General features: G+C 39.4%; 1 pseudogene; it reads left to right on the top strand.

Moving 5' to 3' along the window:
* Positions 1 to 571: 571 nt before the first annotated feature.
* On the top strand, positions 572 to 17,452 carry LOC130144304 (probable tRNA methyltransferase 9B; annotated as a pseudogene).
* Positions 17,453 to 18,464: the final 1,012 nt, after the last annotated feature.

Here is an 18,464-nt window from a genome sequence, read left to right as displayed (position 1 = left end):
TAATAGTAACACATGGTGTCAATGAATTCTACAATGGGAACTCTGTAAGCATGGATCTTTCTGGATGCTGAATGAAGCAGAGGAGAAATGACACTTTTCAGAGCTTTTGTTTCAGACAGCATCTTTTGGTATTCATCATCATTTTCAGCTGCTGTTTTTTAAGATGTGTCTGTAAACAAAGGACTTCTTAGAAAATATCTTTTTCAGGGATAGACTGAAAAAGGTGGAAGACTTTATGAAGCAGAAGTTAACAGCTTCCGAAGTACAACAATGCAAGCAAGTTGATAAACATTGAGTGGCAGGCCATAAAATTCCATTCAGAATTATATAAGAAAACAATACATAGTATAAAATCATAGAATGGATTGCCTTTCTTCTTTAAAAGCCTCAGCAATTTCTCTCTAATGACAACATAGTGTTTGGAAATACTATTTGATAAATAAACAATGTCATACTGCTTAGCTTAAGGAAATGTACTTTGGTAACAAGAGTTTCAGCACTTGCTTTTCTCCCTTCCCATTCTCTAGGACAGTTGCACTGCCTTCAGTGACTTAGCCTAGCCTTTGTTGTGATGGAGAAGGAAGCAAGCAGACTTGAGAGTGACCACATTCATAGTGTATATGAGAAAATTGCTCCGTACTTCAGTGACATATGCTACAAGTTATGGCCAAAGGTGCAGCATTTCATTTCAGAGCAGGAACCAATCAGCCTGACTTTTGATATTGGTGAATGGCATTGTTTATCACACTGCCAATGACAGTCTATGTATGCCCTCTCTTTCTATCAAGCAATGTTTGTGGCAGAAGAGCTTGTGAATCAAGCTGGGAAATCAAAATGGCTGGACTGACTATCAAATTTGCCTCCTACTTTGCTCCACCATTCATAGGTATATGAAGACACTTTAACTTTTCCCAGTATCCAATAGGTCAACTAAACTGGAACACTAAACTGAAGCTAAATTTATTAAGATGTCATTAGTGTCTGCTAATGTTGCGTATTGGTATGACAATTCTGGAATTTGAAGTCTTCTTTAGGTCTTACAACATGTGGCCAATTTGAAGCAAGTATCGTGACACTGTCCTGAGTGCTCTGAGAGATGATGTGTGACAGCTTTTAATCCCCTGAAGGTTTGAGAATGGAGAATGTCTAAACCATATTATGGAAGCCTCTGTACTGGCTTCAGCACCTGCACCATAAACGGGCACATGCTGGTTGCCCAGATGAGGTCTTGGCATTCACTCATCATTTCTACAAGTTTAGGCTAGACTCCTGAATAGCTTTTTGGACCTGTACCCTTTCCAGCAACACAGATGTGTAGTCTCCCCACTATAGCACAGGAACGTTTGTGAAAGAGAAATATTACTGAGGGTTGGGCTAATCACACTGACTTTTTGGGTGTCATTCAAACTTTACTGTATACTTTTCCCAGTTTATCACAGTCTAAATGCTAGGAACTAAATTCCTACCAGATCTTGGCATATTTTACAATTTTTTTCAATGTGAACAAATAAAACACGTACAAAGAACCAGCACATTGAATTTTTACCAATGTCACAGACTTAGGACTTTGTTAACACTGTGATTTAAGTTCGGGCTTGGCTCCTGGACTTTGGCAGCTAGCTGCTGGTGTCCGTGGCCAGATAGGAGTTTCATGTGAAACACAGTTGCCAAGAGTGGTGCCACACTGCCGTAGAGGAGTCTACTTGCAGGGTTCTCCTCTGCCTCTCCATCCCTGGGAAGCAGCCTTTGGTGTTAGATTAGAGGAAATGTATTTAGTAGCTCTTGTTTAGTTGATACTGGAGACTTTCTCCCCTAAAGTGAAAACCAGGATCCTCTTTCTGCTCTTTCTCCTTGGCAAATAGAGTCTAATACTAGCCAAGTGCTGGCACCATTTCACAGCACCTTGTCTCACCTGGTGCTGAAATCAGGCATGGGAAGGACTGAGAGAGCTCCAGCTTTTCTCTGGATATCTTTCCTTCATTCCTGGGAGATGGGATCAGCAGTTAATATTAGACAAGCAGTTAGGAGCAGACTTCTATCTGCAGCTCAGTAATGATTCATCTCCCATTCAAATGGCATAACTGAATGATGGAGCTGGGAGGCTTCTTACTGGACATAGGGACCCACACAGCATTTCAGAATAGGTGTTATGGGATGGCTGTAATTTAAGTACAGGGACTTAATGCTTTGGAAGCCTCAAAAATAACTATAATTTTTAAAAAAAATGAACAAGAGAGAAAATCTGGGCTCTAACCCAAGCTTAATATTTGATGTAAGCATAGCCATAAACAGGATGTGAGCTAAGGTCTACACAAGGTACAGGGTATTATGCTAGATGGATGCATTTACCTCCCTGATCTTAATCCAAACTATGATTTTTATGATGTAGGTGAGAAGATAAGTTTTTAAAATAAATTATCTCCTTTAAAATGCACTTTCTGTTAAGATCGAGACAATTCTACAAACAAATTATCAAAAATTTAGATAAGATCCATTTTACTGCTGACATTAAAATCATTCTTATCTAAAGATGCCTGCCTTTATTTCAGCACAAGAAGTATTTCAGTTTGGGAAGACATAAATTTCCGTGTTGCAGGCTCCATTATGAAAAGGAAACTGCATGAAGATACCAGAAAAAGAAACTCCACTGTTGTCATGGTGACAGCAATTAGCAGCAGTTAAAACAGCAAACAATGGATTTAATGGTTTGATCTAATAGTGACTTAATTACTTACCAGACTAGTTTGTCTATCAGCATTTCAATACACAGGAATAATTCAGTGCTGTGCTCCCACTACACGATGCTTTTGCTTAGCATTTTGAGTCTATTACAAGCAGAATTGCAGTAGCATCATTATCATAAATATTTTTTATTCCATATGTGGTGGGAAGGCCAAGGTAAATGCTCTCTAGCCATCCCACTTAAACACCTCTTGTCATGCAGCAGAGAGTCTGCTAGACAGAAAGGAGCAGTCTGTGTTCATTGTACTGTGATGGTAAAAAATAACCTGAATTCCACTGCAATTGTATCTCCTTTAAAATGGGTGGCAAATTTCAAGCTATTAGGGCCAGTCAAGTGTGTGCATTTTGGCTTATGTCAGGAATACATTTTCTTTTGTACAGACACCAAATGTCCACCTTTCTTTCTCCTCCTCATTATTTTTTGGGCTGTGGAAGTGGCAAATACCTTCACATCAATTCCCAAGACTATAAACTGGGTTGCAACTACTGTTATCCATTGGTGGAATCAGCATTAAATGAAGGCCATGAAGTAATGGTATGCCATAGCTTGTGTCTGCCTTATTAAAGTGAGTGCTTTGACGCTGCCCTGTCCATCACCGGTAAGTTCTGAGTGCTGCCAGCATCTATAGGCCAGACCTTTATAAAGAGTCTAAATCACTTAGGCTGGCATAGCAATGTCTTCTAGGTTCAGTTTTTTTCAGTGACCAACAGAATATTTTGTGTTGTGTAAACCAGGTAAATCCACATTAGCACAAAAATTTTATATTATTGCAAACAGTGAAAAACTGTGAAATGGGTAAGTCACACAGATGTGACTGAATTTTATTCTAGTCCAAGCTCAACTAAATTATAATGTGCAAAACAGGAGAGGAGAGCCTGGTTTGTGCCTTATCACATGGAAGAAATTTGGAATGTTGGCTCTGTCAGGAAGTAACAAAACTTGCTTAGGAACACTGAGTGTATTCAAAGCTCAGTATTAAATCCTTCTACACCTTTCCAAACACTGTTTTTAACTCCCATGTTAGATGGTTTGTCAGGCAACACAATTATTTTTGTGCTTATGAGGACAGATGACCATGACACTGATCCAGCCAGAAAGTAACCCAGGAAAAAGAAAGGCTGCTTCTAAACAGATCAGTCACCCATTGCTTCACTGCAGAGAGACCTGTTTCAGCAAAAGCAAGGGATAATGCAGAGAAAGGACAAGGAGCCAACGACAAAGCAAGCAGAAGAGCTTGTTTCAGTAGCACTGAAGTAGTTATCATCAGATAACCTCATATTTAATTTCTTACAAGATTTTTCCTTTTTGGTTAGTTGCCCTTTCCAACCTCAGTTAATGATGGAGGAGCTACCTGTCTTTGCCACTTTTCAAGCAGACATTGAATGGTAGCTTTAGCCTTTGCTTTTTTATTTTAGGTTTTGAAGATTCTTTTGTTTTGGGAGTCTTGAAATTACTCAACCACCTTTTAAAAGTTAGGTGTTAAGCTTATACTGATTAAAAGTTGGACAATACTGTAAATAAAACAAATTACAGTGCTCAGCAAACTTGATTTTCCGTTTCTCAACCAAAGGAGTGCGAAGGTCTCTAAGCCTTGTTAAATCAAAGTGAAATGTTAATAGCTTACATCTCTTGAAGTTAGTGAGTATCCTGACACAGCCTTTTCTCCGTGTTTGGGTGACCTTTCTTTAAGCCCTGAAGGACTTTACTTTTCAAGTCTGGGTCCATTTGACATTTGATGGAAATCTAAGATTGCATTATTGTCACTGGTGCATCATTGCATGGGGCTGTGACCCATGCTCAGCTACACCATTTGAAAATCTTTCAGTCATGATTTAAGAAACGTGACAAGTAGCTAGCAGTCCTTATTGCTGTGTTTTCACATCCTTTGTCCAGATAGAGTAACAACCATCATGTGCCCAACGGAGATTTGGCATTCTCTGGAAATCCAGGGTAAGGAAGTGAAGGACAAGCCAGACTTGCTGAAAGGGGTTTGTCACAATGTTCAGAAGTTGTATGACTCAAACAGTCTGTGCCCCAGGAGTACTCGCCAACAGTCTACAGAAAAGCAGAGTAGCTGGGATGAAGTTGCTGAAGATGTGGAACTACAGCCCTTCCTATCCACAGCAAGCTGAAAGCCCTGCTTGCATGGCTGCTGGGTGAGAAGCTAAAATTGGTCAGAAATCCAGTAGGACACTCAGGCAACAGGGAGAACTGTGTCGTTATGGACCGTGGCCCTTTCAGCATTATAATATGGCTGCAAATTATAAAGTTATTTGTTATAACCTTTATCATCACAGATCATGCATGAACCATAGTAATGATCATGTTTCCTTATTATTGTTGGAAAATGTGGTTCAGATGCATTATAAAACTTCAAATAATATGTTAAATTATTATATATACTAGTATACAGCATAATATTAGTACAGTACATATATACTATAGTTTTGGTAAGCATGTGTTCTCTTAATCTTAAGGGGATTGTCAAGGGAGGCAAGAAATTTCTGTAGGTGTTCTAAAGCCAGCTCTGTAGCAGGAAATATTGGCAGAAGAGGAGCATCAAGTCTAACTTGATGATTTTTCCTTGTATTCAACACCTATTGCGTACACATGTATAATGAAGTATTTTTGCCAGTTCTGTGAATGTGATCACCTATACTGACAAGAAACAAATTTGGACATATCAGCAAAAGTTTTAAATGGGCTGGTTTCAAATGCTTAACATTCTGTCCAAGGAGACAAATTGGCCCTGTGAGTACACAATTCCTTCCACCATGTTTTCAATGCTTTTCCCAGTGTATTCATAGCATAGTTTTGATATTTAATACCACCGAACAATAGAAATCATCCACTTTGCCATATACTGATGGCTTTGCTACTGTTAGCATGATGGAGCCATTCCTGTAGTATTGAAATAAGTAGGATTTCTGCCACTTGCAGTAATGGAAAGAGGACTGGCCTGACATTTCCGCTTTGGCTAAGGATTTGTTTTGAATCTTAATGCAGGACTGAATTTTTAGCATGGCTTTACCTCTATCAAGGTGGCTTTCTCCTTTATATGAAAAGGAGTCACGTTTATATGGTCATGTTCTGTGTTAATAAAATCTTGTATATGCTGAGCTCTTGGACTCTGAGATGGGAAAGGGATAAGAGACAGCTTTTTCTGTTAATTTAGATAAGCAATTTCTTTCCTCCAAATGCAAAGGTGAAGACATCACATTTTCCGTTCTTATTAGGAGTCAGATACTCAAGTCAGTAGAGTTATTTCATATCACTGAAATACCTGATCAGATTCTTCATCCCAGTGGGGAGAAAGGGTTCCTGGAGTGAAGAGCATCAAATGGCTTTCTTTGGTGTTAATACTGATACGTGAAAATTAACTTCACTTTTATCTGTGATCTTCTAGTCATGTGGTAATTTAACAGAGAGAGTGAGGAGAACCTAAGGGATGTAAACCCATCTAGTCTCTAATTTACACTGTCTGGGAAAATGGTCTGTGTAATTGCAGAGTATAATTCTTAAAGTTTACAAGGTGGAAGAGTCTTTTGCAGAAAAAAGAAGTCCAAACTAAAGATCCAGGAGAGTTTCTTTACTATATAGGTTTCTGTCTTTATGGTAAGATTAAAAGAGACACTGAGCAAGAAAAAAAATGAGTGTTAGTATTAGATAATATCAGCACAGTTACATTGCACTGATGTGCCAATTAGTATAGGCAAAATATTGCAATGTCATCATGACATAGTTTCTTTACCCCATAAGGAACCCTCATTTTTCTGTGCAACTTTGGTTATTTTGGCATAACACTGTTTTGTCAAATGTCATCACTACATGCCAGTTCTAAATTCTGTTTTTCCTAAGGATCAATCAGGATTACATCATAACAATTTTAACTTTTTCAAAGAAAAACGCACTGCGGTCAGAAAATTACATTTCCCAAAAGAAGCAGTGTTAAAGGTACAACAAGCAATCTGTCTCAGTGGAAAGCAGAGTATAATGAGGTCTGGTATGACAGCATCAGAAATTCTTTAACATATAGAGTTATATGTCTCTATATGTTAAATATAATAGAAATTTAAAAGACATCATAAAAAATGGCCCACTCTGCTTGGCTCTCATGAGATCCCACCCAGAGCACTGCATCTGACAGATGACTGATGACAGACAGAAGAAGGACATGGACTTGTGGAAATGAGTCCAGAGAAGGGCTACAAAGATGATCAGAGGGCTGGAGCACCTCTCCTATGAAGACAGGCTGAGGCAGTTGGGCTTGTTCAGCCTGGAGAAGAGAAGGCTCCAGGGACACCTCACAGCAGCCGTCCAGCACCTAAAGGGGCCCTACAGGAAAGTTGGAGGGGGACATTTTACAAGAGCATGTAGTGACAGGACATGCTTTAAACTGGAAGAGGGCAGATTTAGATTAGGTATTAGGAGGAAAGTCTTTCCTGTGAGGGTGGCAAGGCACTGGCACAGGTTGCCCAGAGAAGCTGTGGGTGCCCCATCCCTGGCAGTGCTCAAGGCCAGGCTGGATGGGGCTGTGAGCAGCCTGGTCTAGTGGAAGGTGTCCCTGCCCATGGCAGGGGGGTTGGAACTAGATGATCTTTGAAGGTCCCTTCCAACCCAAACCATTCTATGGTTCTGTGATACATTCTATGAAAAAACATGACTATCAAGAATTACAAGGGATAGTGTGAAGAAACAAAGTCAGGATGACTACAGCATAACATGAATTAGAACTAGGATAAGGTATTATAAATGTGTACGAAGCAAGAGGAAACATAAAGAAAAGAAGAGCAAGTAACTGGTGATGGGGGAAGTTGTATTTTTCTTTGGTCTTTACCAACAGTTAATGGTAGTCATCAAGTTAAAGCTCTATTAACAGAAGTTTAGCCTATAAAAAGAAAATAATGGCTTAAAAAATATTTAGATAAATTAGGTTTCACAAATTGTTAGGAAATAATTAAATTAATCTTAAACTATTGTGAACTAGCAGATTTTCTCTAAATTCTCCAATAACTGAAGAAAAGCAAACATAAGACTTGCTTCTGAAAGAAAGAGAAAGAATATCGCAAGGAAGCCAGCCTAACCTAGATTTGTGCAAGGATACTAGAATAAATAATTTAAATAATCTGATTTAAATAGAATAAATTATTCAAACCTACGGAATACTAATGTAATGGGAAACAGCCAACATGTATTTGTCAGGAGCAATCCAATCTGCTTTCTGTCTTTGACAGGGTAATCATCCCAATAGACAGGGTAGCAGTAGAAGACATGATGTATCTTGACTCTTGTGTCATTGTTGCAAGTAAAATAAGTAAATAGAGCTAAGAATATGGAAAAAAAAATCATTCTCATAATGGATCAGTGATTCACTGTCCAGTCAGGACACATTTCAAAGGGGTGCTATTGGGAGCGCCCTACATGTCTTTTGATGCAAAATTTTAATTAATACCTTTGATGGCAGGCAAGAGAGCATACTGAAAAAATTGTGAATGGCTCCTATGTAGGAAGAATTGGAATTATTTTGGAAAATGGGATTTGACATCCAAATGATGAAGAGTTGTCTGAAATCAACAAGAGGCGATACAGCAACCATTGAGAGGGACGTACCATGCTCAGGAAGGAAACATTCAATGAACAAAGTCAAAAATTATGTCCAGGCAAGATGGTCCACCAGCCAACTATGTGTGAGTAGTGTCATGCTGTTACAAAATCAGGCAAATACCTGTCTGCAGAATGGTGACAGAGCAGTTTCGTGGAAGGCAGAAGAATGAGTCATCCTCCTGCACTTGATACTTTTGAGACCCTGGGTGGAATATCATATCTGTTTTGGGGATCATGCCTTACAAAGTTATATGGAGACATTTTAAATAACTGATGTTAAGAAAATCTGAATTATTAGGGGAACCTGAAGGAATTAGGTTTGGTTAGTCAAGAAAGGTACAAAATAAGACACATATTAGTCTTCAAATACATAAATGATATTTACAGAAAAGCATTCTTTATTTGACATGGGAATTTAAAAATAATCATTTTCCCCTGCAGCAAAGGTTATTTACCTCTGATATTAAAAGGCTTTCAAGAGCAGGTTAGAGCAATTTGGGTCACATTTGGGCCAAGTGTTTAGTTCTGCCTGGAGCTGGAAAATGAATGACCTCTATTTTTGCATCTATTTTAATTCAAAGGCTACCTGACCTTGTTGAGCAAAATCTATTGACTCTTCTATAACCAGTTGCTACCTAATGTTAATACAGCTCGTCTCACAGCAGCGGACTCTCCTCCCTGATGGAAGTCAGAGGTGCAAAACACTAACAAAGTCTGAATATCACAGGAGGTCTTGGAGACAAAGGAGAAATGCCACCCACAAAGGGATTTTCTGGCTCTGACAAGGTGATCCACAGTGTACCTCTGCTTCTGAAATATCTGCAAGCCCTGATTTCAACTTTGGTCTCATGACTGTTAGTGTTTGATTTAAAGAGAACAATACAGTTATTTCTAAGGTAGTAGTCGGAAATTCTTAGAGATGCAAAGAAGCTCCACAGGAGAGTCAGAGCATGTGGTTGTCACCTCCAGGGTTTATCTGTCATGTTGTTGCTCCCACTAGGTTTTTCAGCCAACAGCATTGTCTATCGGTGCAATTCTCACCAACAGGGAGAAACCTGATTTCTATCTCAATTAAATCAGGAGCTTTGTGTTCCTTGCACTGATAATTTCATGCAAGTTATAACTGTTTTATCAAAAATTTCCTAACTTTATTTCCAGTGGATGATGCATAGTTATCTCAAGATGAGGTCAGGGCAGAAAAATTAATGAGCTCTTTTTTTTTTCCTTGGAAAAACATGCATGACAACAGAATAAGCTCTGCCCCTCACTGTTCCTTCTATTGCTCCAAGTTATTGAAGTACAGAACTGGTGCAAACTCCAAATACACCCGTACATTTAGTTTAATTTTCACAGTAGCAGCCAGCAGCCTGCTCAGCATTTTTAAATGTAATCATTTATTTTAGACCACACTCGGGCTATCTGTGGTTTTATCATTGTCGTCATGTTGACAGTATGTCAGTTTTTGATCTCACCTACATGTTCTCAGCGACATGGTACGTGGTTGCAAGGTCTTGACCAGCTGTTGGGTATCATTGAAAGAGGTGACAGCTTCTCACCAGCTGCACAGCTTGCTTGTGTATGGTTGCTGTCCTCTGCTCTCTTGGGGAGACGATCATCACAGCCATGGTTTTGCAAGGAGGAATGGCTGAGCAGCCCCCACGTGATGAATTTGGCAGGTTTGTGCTGTCACCTGAGAGCAGGCTGTCAAGCACAGGGGTTTCTCTCTGTGCTACCCAAAAGCTGCTTCTCCTGCGAAGTAAAACCTTGAGATCCAGAATGGATCCAGAACGGCATTCAGGCACCTGATCTGGGTGCACATTTACATTTTCTTCACTAAATAAAGATCCATAGCGCCAAGGCCTCTTTTGGGGTTCATGTCTTACAGAGCACTGCAGAGATTTTTCTTTTTTCCTCTTTCCAGTGCAGCCAAGTCCTCAGGGCAGTCACCCAGAAAGCAGGAGAATTCAATTCACCTCCTTCCTCAGCCAGAGGCGTTAAACACCCACATTTCCAGTACTTTGGGAAGTGTCCCAGTCCTTCAACACTCAGCTGCACTGGGTAGAAAACCCCTGCCACCACCATCCCTTGGAACCTACAGCCAAAATCCCAAGGGAGCTGGAGGGGACGCCGAATCCGGCAGTCCAGCATGTGGAGCACACCTGGGAGGGAAGCAAGGACAGCAGCTGCCTGCATTATTTCCTCTGCATGCAGTGACTGACTAACCTACAGTGTGTAAGCAAGATGGAATGGTGCTTGAGAACCACCAGAGCCGGCTCTGAGAGGCCACTGGGGCAGCAGTTCCAGGCAAAGCCATGCTCTTCTGGGTGGGCAGGGGGGAGCAGTGCTTGGGGCTCAGAGCAGGCACATGGAGGGCGGCACAAAACAAGGGGGGGAACGATTCGATGAGAACTGCTCCACTTGACCTTGCTTTATTACCCATTTTCACTGGTTTTAGCTATAGACCCTATTCCATGCTGCTGTGATGAACGTTTCAGAATTAGCTTTAATATGAATGCAGAGGTAATCCCACTGAAACCAGTGTAGCTGCTCAGATGGCTAAAATTAAGTATATAATTATATTTCTGAATCAAGGCTTTAATAAGTTAATTAAATTTTATAATTATGATTTTTTTATAAAAGCAGCATTCTTAGCTAATGCTAACCGTAAATGTGCAAAAATAAAAGAAGCAATAAATTTTCCAACCTAAGTAATTAATGAGTTATGTTTTTAATAGGAAAAAGATTTTAATGGAAACACTGTTTGAAGTTTACTCAGTAATTCTTTGGCATATTAGTATTTTTCCTCCCCTTTTTATTTTTGATACCACCATAATGAAAAGACTAAAATCATATTTAACTTGGAATCATGCCTTTATGTTGTGTTATGTATGTTCCAATTGTTCCTATTATTAGAGCTGACAGAGATAAAGTGACATCTGAAGTGTCTATACGGTATATACAAGAGTCTCCGAGATAAAGATTCTGTGATCCTTAAATGCTTTCCAAATATCTCTGAAGGGATTTAACTTCAGTAAAGAAATGTGACAGGGAAAAGCAATTTCTGATTACACAGGTTCCTTTTTACCATTTAACAAGGTTTAAATTGAATCACTGACCTAAAATATTAATTTTGAAAATGACTTCTAAAAAAAATTCAGACAAAGTTGTTGATGCTTTCAGTTTTGTTCTCTGAAGACAGCTGAATGACACAAAAATGTATCTTGCATTGTCTGCTTGTTCTAAATAATCCCTTTTAGTAGGATTAGTCACAGTATTAAATTAAGAGAAGGAGCAATTAATTATATTCTTATGAAATGAAGAAGAGAAGAATCTTTGAAATGTTCTCCTTTCCTCCTCACTCCTTATTTTTGAAATCTAAATTGCATTATGTATTTTTCAGTTACGGAAAATCTTCCAGTCTTCAGTTTAAACAGAAGTGGTGGGAATGAGCAGTACATGGCACAAAAGTAATTTGGACTGACTTTTAGGTATGCTAGGGGAATGTATGGCCAAAATGAAAAAGAATGCTTGATTTATAACAGCTGTTAATCCATGAAGCAAGACTTTGCTACTGCAAAGAGCTGATGGGGGTTCTGGACAAGCAACTGCGCTCACTTCAAACAAGTATCTTTGTGCTTAGATTTTTTGTAATTTATTTTTGCAATAGTTTCTTTGGTTGTTTAAGCAATTGAATGCAGTTCTGCTTGTCCTCATCACCCTGGCATGGTGCTGGTTAGTATGATCATGATGATCATAATGATGACTCATTAAAGCCCTTTTTGTAGGGGATTTAAGGGTTTTTTTCTAGCTTTTGTTACAAAGGTTGCATAACAGCTAAAAGCTCTGGGTATTCTTCTGTGGAAAAAAGCATGAGGATAAACTTTTGGAAGAAATGAGGTAGAAAGCTACAGAGGAGAGCAGTGTAATAATCAGGATGTATCACTAACTCTCTGATAAACTTCGGGAAAATGAGCACAGATTATTAAGAGAGATTGCAAGGGCTGTGAGGCCAGAAAACGCAATATTGAGAAACAGCAATTATCCATATGTAGGTTGTGTAAATGATACACAAGGGCATGAAACCTCTTGGAAAGATTAATCTGAGAACTCACCAAAGGGAAACAACTCTTATTAGTCTGAAACAGTGCATCAGGCCCACAACAATAAGTGATTGTTCAAGAACCACATTATTTCACTGAATTTAACGTGACCATAATCAAACCACCTGCTAGGAACAAAAATGCTTTAAAAAAATCCACTGTGTAAAAGTTTACTACCAAAAAGGAAGGAAACTCTGAAGAAAAGTGGAAAGGGAAAGCCAGAAGGGTAAAATGCTAGCAGACAAGTGTGGAAAATACTGAAAGACTCAGTGCTGAATGTTTAGTGTAGGTGTATGGCACCTATAAAAAGGCCACTGTTCCACAGATTCCAATGTAATTTATAATTACAAATGAAATGAATAGGCTAGTGATAAGTTTGCTGGTGACATAGAGTTATTCAGGATTACTGACTGCAAAGAGTTGCAAAAAAAGTCTCATGTGAAAGTAATGACTGGGTGCAAAATTGCAGAGAAGTACTTGTGGATAAATGCTAGGCAATGTGCACAGGAAAAAATAGCAAAGTGTACAGGCACAGTGGTACCCTCTATTCTTGTTCAGGAAAGAGATATTGAAGTCATTATCAGACTTATTTTCATTTGCCTGAAAAATATTATTTCAGTGTTCAAGTCTGTATTTAAATATTAAGAACAAAAATGAAAATCCAGAAGAATGGTAGAAGATAAATGCCTGGTGCATCCATATCTTGAATACTGCATGAAATTCAGGTTTTCTCCACCCCTGGAAGGATATAGATGAACTAGTAAAGGTCCTTACAACGGTCAAAGGTGCAAACTCTTTCTGTATGAGGAGAGATTAATGGGCTAGGCCTCTTCACCCAAAAAAAAAGAGTATCACCATAAAAGTATAGTAAGTGTATACATCATATTGCTCCTGAACGAGAGGGAGATAGCACCCCAGAACCCACAAATGATATTAAATTAGTGAGTAGGGAGTAAATTTCTGTGGGTTTTTGTTTTTTTTTTTACAACAGGAGAGCCACAGGGAAAGATTTAAAACAGAAGGAGCCATTTTTCTGGAAATATATATATATATTTTTTTTAAAATAATTAAATTTCAGACTCCTTTGACATGTGAATTTGTGTAAGCAGAAGTACAAGTGAGTCCAAGAAAAAGTATCCATGGAGGACAGATCCATCACTGGCATTAGATGAATGCTCCAGGCTGTGGCTGAGGAAGCTCTTAGGCTGCCGACTGCAGGAGGCAAGGGGAGAGAGCATCACTGTTCTCCCCTTCTTTTTTTCCCCATCTGGTGCTGACTGCTGCCACAGCCCCATGCTGGAGGGCTGCTTGCTGCAACCCAGCATGAGTTTCCTCTGATATTGTTTTCACCACCTGCAAGCTTCTATATTTATTGTAATTTTGGACAAAACTAATTTTCATTTAAAGTACCAGTCGTTATGACAAACGCACTTTCAAGCATCTGGGCCATTGTTTTATAGTGTGTGGATGGTGGGAAATAACCTTAAAATATGTTGAACAGCTGGTGAAAAATTGTTCCAGGGTGTAGCACTAAAGGACCCCAGGGAAACCTTATTGCATATTTCAGTGCTTAAAGGGGGCTTGTAAGAAAGATGGAGAGAGACTTTTTACCAGGGCCTGTAGTGACAGGATGGGGGCAACCGTTTTTAACTTAAACAGGATAGATTTAGATTAGACATTAGGAAGAAATTCTTTCCTGTGAGGGTGGTGAGGCACTGGCACAGGTTGCCCAGAGAAGATGTGGATGTCCCATCCCTGGGAGTGTTCAAGGATGGGCCTTTGACAATCAAATCTACTGGAAGATGTCCCTGCCCACGGCAAGAAGCTTGGACTAGATGATCTTTGAAGGTCCCTTCCAACCCAAACCATCCTATGATTCTATGAAATATGGCCCCCAGTGCCTTCTACTCAGCAGTATGAGAGTAGTTGTGGGGGAAGCAGATCCGAACCGCTTCCAGTGGCGAGGAGAGAAGCAGGCTCATATCGCCGCTGGGCTGTCATCAGGCCCTGGGTGAGTGTTTGTGCCTCACTGCCAGCTAACATCAGCCACTCAACAGCACCTTCACCGCACGGTACAGATCGTTCAGTTACAACACAGTTTCAACATACAAGGAATTTAATGTACAAGGAAAAGAAAGAAATTATTTGTTATAAGCCACCTGCTTTATCTGAATGTGGCTGCATGGTGATCTTGGTGCCTGACAGGTTTGGCTTTGATTAAAAACAATCATTTGCAATAATTTGTGTGATAATCTGTAATTTCAGGATAGTGTGAATTTGCCCCATGCAGATGCTCTGTTTCCTTGAGTTATGCCTCTCTAAATGGAATACATCACCCATGGCTTTTAAAATTATCTGGAAAATTTATCTTGATGACACGAAAGTTTTGCTCAGTGTGAGATTTTATTAATACGCTGTAATTTCTTAAATGATACTTGATGCTTTTTTAATTAAAAAGTTCATAATGTTTCAATGTCAATATCTCGACTACTGCTAGAAGACCTGAGCTTTTGAAATTGATTTCTGTTCATCTCAAACAAGTGAAACCTACGGGCAGAGCAACTGAATAACTAAATGTTAAAAGACCCTATTTCTTCAAATCTTGCCTTTTGATCCTCACATTGCCGGCGAGGCTCTGAATGCATCATTCATTGCAGGGAGAGTGTTTTCCTATCTCAGCTGGACTGCATGCTGTTATTCTTTTAATTGTAAAGTGTCTCTTTCTCTGAAGCAAATGGATCTGATGGTGAATGGCTGCCCTGACAGACATGGAGAGACTGCTTATACAGAGCTTCTGCTAGAATTTTTTATACTTTCTAGAAAGAATTGAAAGCTTGCACCCTTTTTTTTTTCCTTGAACAATCTGTTATTTTTCTGTGGAAACCAACACCTCAACAGCTTAACCAAAAACTGGTTTGTCATTGTAACCTGAGGTGGTATGTGTAGAAATACTTGCCCAAACTGGCACAGGCATTTTCACTGAGGAAAATATAAGGTTGGATAAATATCACTAGTTCTCCTGCTTTAAGTTTTCAGCATCTTTAATATGTGCCCTTTCCTTCCCAGCACTATTCCAGGATCGTTTCCTATTCTTATTTCTCATGTAACATTCATATAATGTAGCTGAAACTTTGCTGAAGTAGGTGCTGTGCACCAAGACCTAATCAACCCCAACATCTCTCAACCTGCAGAGCTGCCGTTCAGCAAATTCCTGCCAAAGCCTGAGACCAACTGCAAATTTTCGGGAGTCAAATTTAAACTCGGTTCTGACTCAAGCAAAGTTGCACTGCTTGAGTTTCACCCTCATAACAATGAGGCATCCTCCACATCACGTGTGTTTGTATGGTGTGGGGGGTTATCAAGCAAAGGTGGGATTATCTAATTTTTGTTTTCATGGTATCTGCTTGTTAATGCAGCAGTGGACAAATGCTAGCTGACCAAGTGTCTTTCATGCATATGTTGATGATTTAAATGTATTCCAGGCTGATAGTGACTGCTCATTTTTTCTGCTCTTTTACTGACGTCTGTCAGTAAAGGAGGAGAAGTGGGCAGGCAGGTTTTTTTAATGGCAGCTCTTTTTTAATGGGTATCATCAGCAGGATCACTAGCATGGCTATTGCAAGGACCATGTATGGCCTCGGTCTTTCAGAAGTGCTTCTTTCAGTCTGCAGATGAGCGTTAGGTAAGGGTAAAAAAGGGCCAGGCTGCTTTGCCACTGACCAAGTGGTAGCCTTTCATTGAGAAAATGAGACTGTTTATTGCTGATCTGAAAGATATTGCTTTCTTCAACATTTCTAAATTCTGCCATGTATTTAAAATAAGTCAGTGTGTTAGGAACTGTTCAGAGTTAGAGATAGTATGATGTTAGAGATGTTAGAGATAGTACAATAACACATAGCACAATGGAAGATAAATGATGTATTCCTGTGGTGCAAACCACCAGCTGCCAGTGTATCAGAGCCAGTCCCTGTCCTTATACTCTGTATTCATTAGTGCCTTGAGGGATACTTATTCACCTTATCTGTTCTGTTCTAGTGATTCACCATTTTTCAATGGAATAGAGGCACATGCAAGCAATAAAAGAGATGGCTCGTATCTTGAGAGTAGGAGGCCAGATAATGATATACGTGCGGGCAATGGAGCAAAAATGGAGAAGATTTGAAAAGCAAGACATCTTTGTTCCTTGGAATACTTCACCTCCTTCCTGCTCCTTGGGTGAGCCTTGCTCACACAGAGTACAAAAATCAATTCTTCACAAGGATAAAGAGCTGGTTTTAAACCTTGAATGTATGCTGGATGGGACTTCAGAGGTACGCAGGACAGCAAGGTGATCATCCTGTGGAGGGGAGAAAAAAAGCACCATGCACAGTGTTAGAGAAATCTCTGACATGGTCTCTGTTCTGAGGATCACTTCACTCGGTATTAGATCTGGGCGACCAGTGGCACCAAGAAGAGCTCAATAGTTACTGCAATTACAGTGCTCAGCTGAATAAATTACACAGATTTAAAAAAAAAGTTGAACAAAACAGAGCACGGCTTTCTGAAATGCTGCTTCTGACTTTTTTTCTACATTGCAAACCGAGTTTTGAAAATACAACAGAATTCTGCTATTCAGAATTAGGGCAAGCAACTATACAGCTCCCTACAGCTGCAGATACTCTCTTCACAGTAGCAGCAGAGTGTATTTACCTGACCTGATTTCACATCAGAAAGAATTAGCTGTCAGACAACAACTTAAAATAGACCATCACCAAAACAAAGATCTTTCTGCCAACCTCAAAACAAAAGCAGAACAGGCTCTTTTCTGCAGAAAACAGTCAATGAGTCTGCTCTGACCATGCAAAGCAGACAGCAGATGGGTCCTGGTGGGGCCAGGTACTACCACGTTTTTAAAGAAAGGGGGTTTGCTGGGTTGATAGAGCATCATATTTCTGAGCTACATATTACTCATTCATACTTTGACCACACCAATTGGTGCGCGATCACAGAAAAGACTGAAGTTTAGAAGATCTAGGGGAAATTTCCCTATTGAAATGCACAGGGAATACTTAGGGGCTTTCTTCCTTTTGAAAGCGAGGGCCTTTGAAAATCTTTCCTGAAGCTTTTTATAGCCTTGAGTTTGTTTTGGGGGTGAGAGAGACATATGAGGAGGAGTCTGCTTTGAAACTCTCAGGTTCTGTGACTTTGTTTTCTTTGATTTTGTTCTTAAAATACACCTCTATTGAAACTTTTTTTCTAGAGTTATTATTTCAGACTGTATGAGCACATTTTAGCATACTGATCCCTTTTCATAAACTGCTGCCAGCTGTGTTTTGTTGCTTGAAAATAGGTAAAATACAGTCGGAAGGTGATTGCTGGATTATTTTTTACATGTGTATTAAAAGTCTTTGTTACTATATAATCATTCATGTCAACTTTTTATTTTAAAATTTATTCTACTCTGCCACTTGATGTAACATAATGCAGGAAGTAATTGAAAGATGCACTATTTTATTACAGTTCGCTTTGTCAGCCTATATGATACTTCCAGTCATACAAGACAGACAGTCTTTTATGAGAATTACTAGGTGTACAGAGCCCTCGTGGCAGAGGCAGTAACTCATGACACTGTCATAGCTTAGAGATCTTTTTCATTGCCTTGTAGCAGTCACAGCCAAGAAAGCAAAGAGATATTTGCCTCCCTGTATGACCCCCAAAACCCATAGTTCCTAAAAGTGAGCTTGACATGTCTGCTTAAGGATACAGCATATATAAATATGATAAACCAGCTTAAGGATTGCTCTTTCTCCCTGCCAGCAAAACTAGAAGTCAGAAGGGTTTAATAACTCATTTAAATCTGAGTGAGAATAGGAAAGTGTTCCAGTGACCGCTAGTCAGCTGAGAAAATATTTAACATCAGCCTGCAATACTAATGCTTTTATCTGCAGATTCACCTTTTGCAAAGAAGATCAGATTCATTATCCAATTTTTATAGATAAAGAAACTGAAGTAATTAATTTTGCTTCAGGTTGCAATGT

This window comes from Falco biarmicus, chromosome 2, assembly GCF_023638135.1.
Source record: "Falco biarmicus isolate bFalBia1 chromosome 2, bFalBia1.pri, whole genome shotgun sequence".
Lineage (NCBI taxonomy): Eukaryota > Metazoa > Chordata > Aves > Falconiformes > Falconidae > Falco > Falco biarmicus.
The sequence above is the reverse complement of the archived record's forward strand: the minus strand, read 5'-3'. Positions and strand labels throughout refer to the sequence as shown.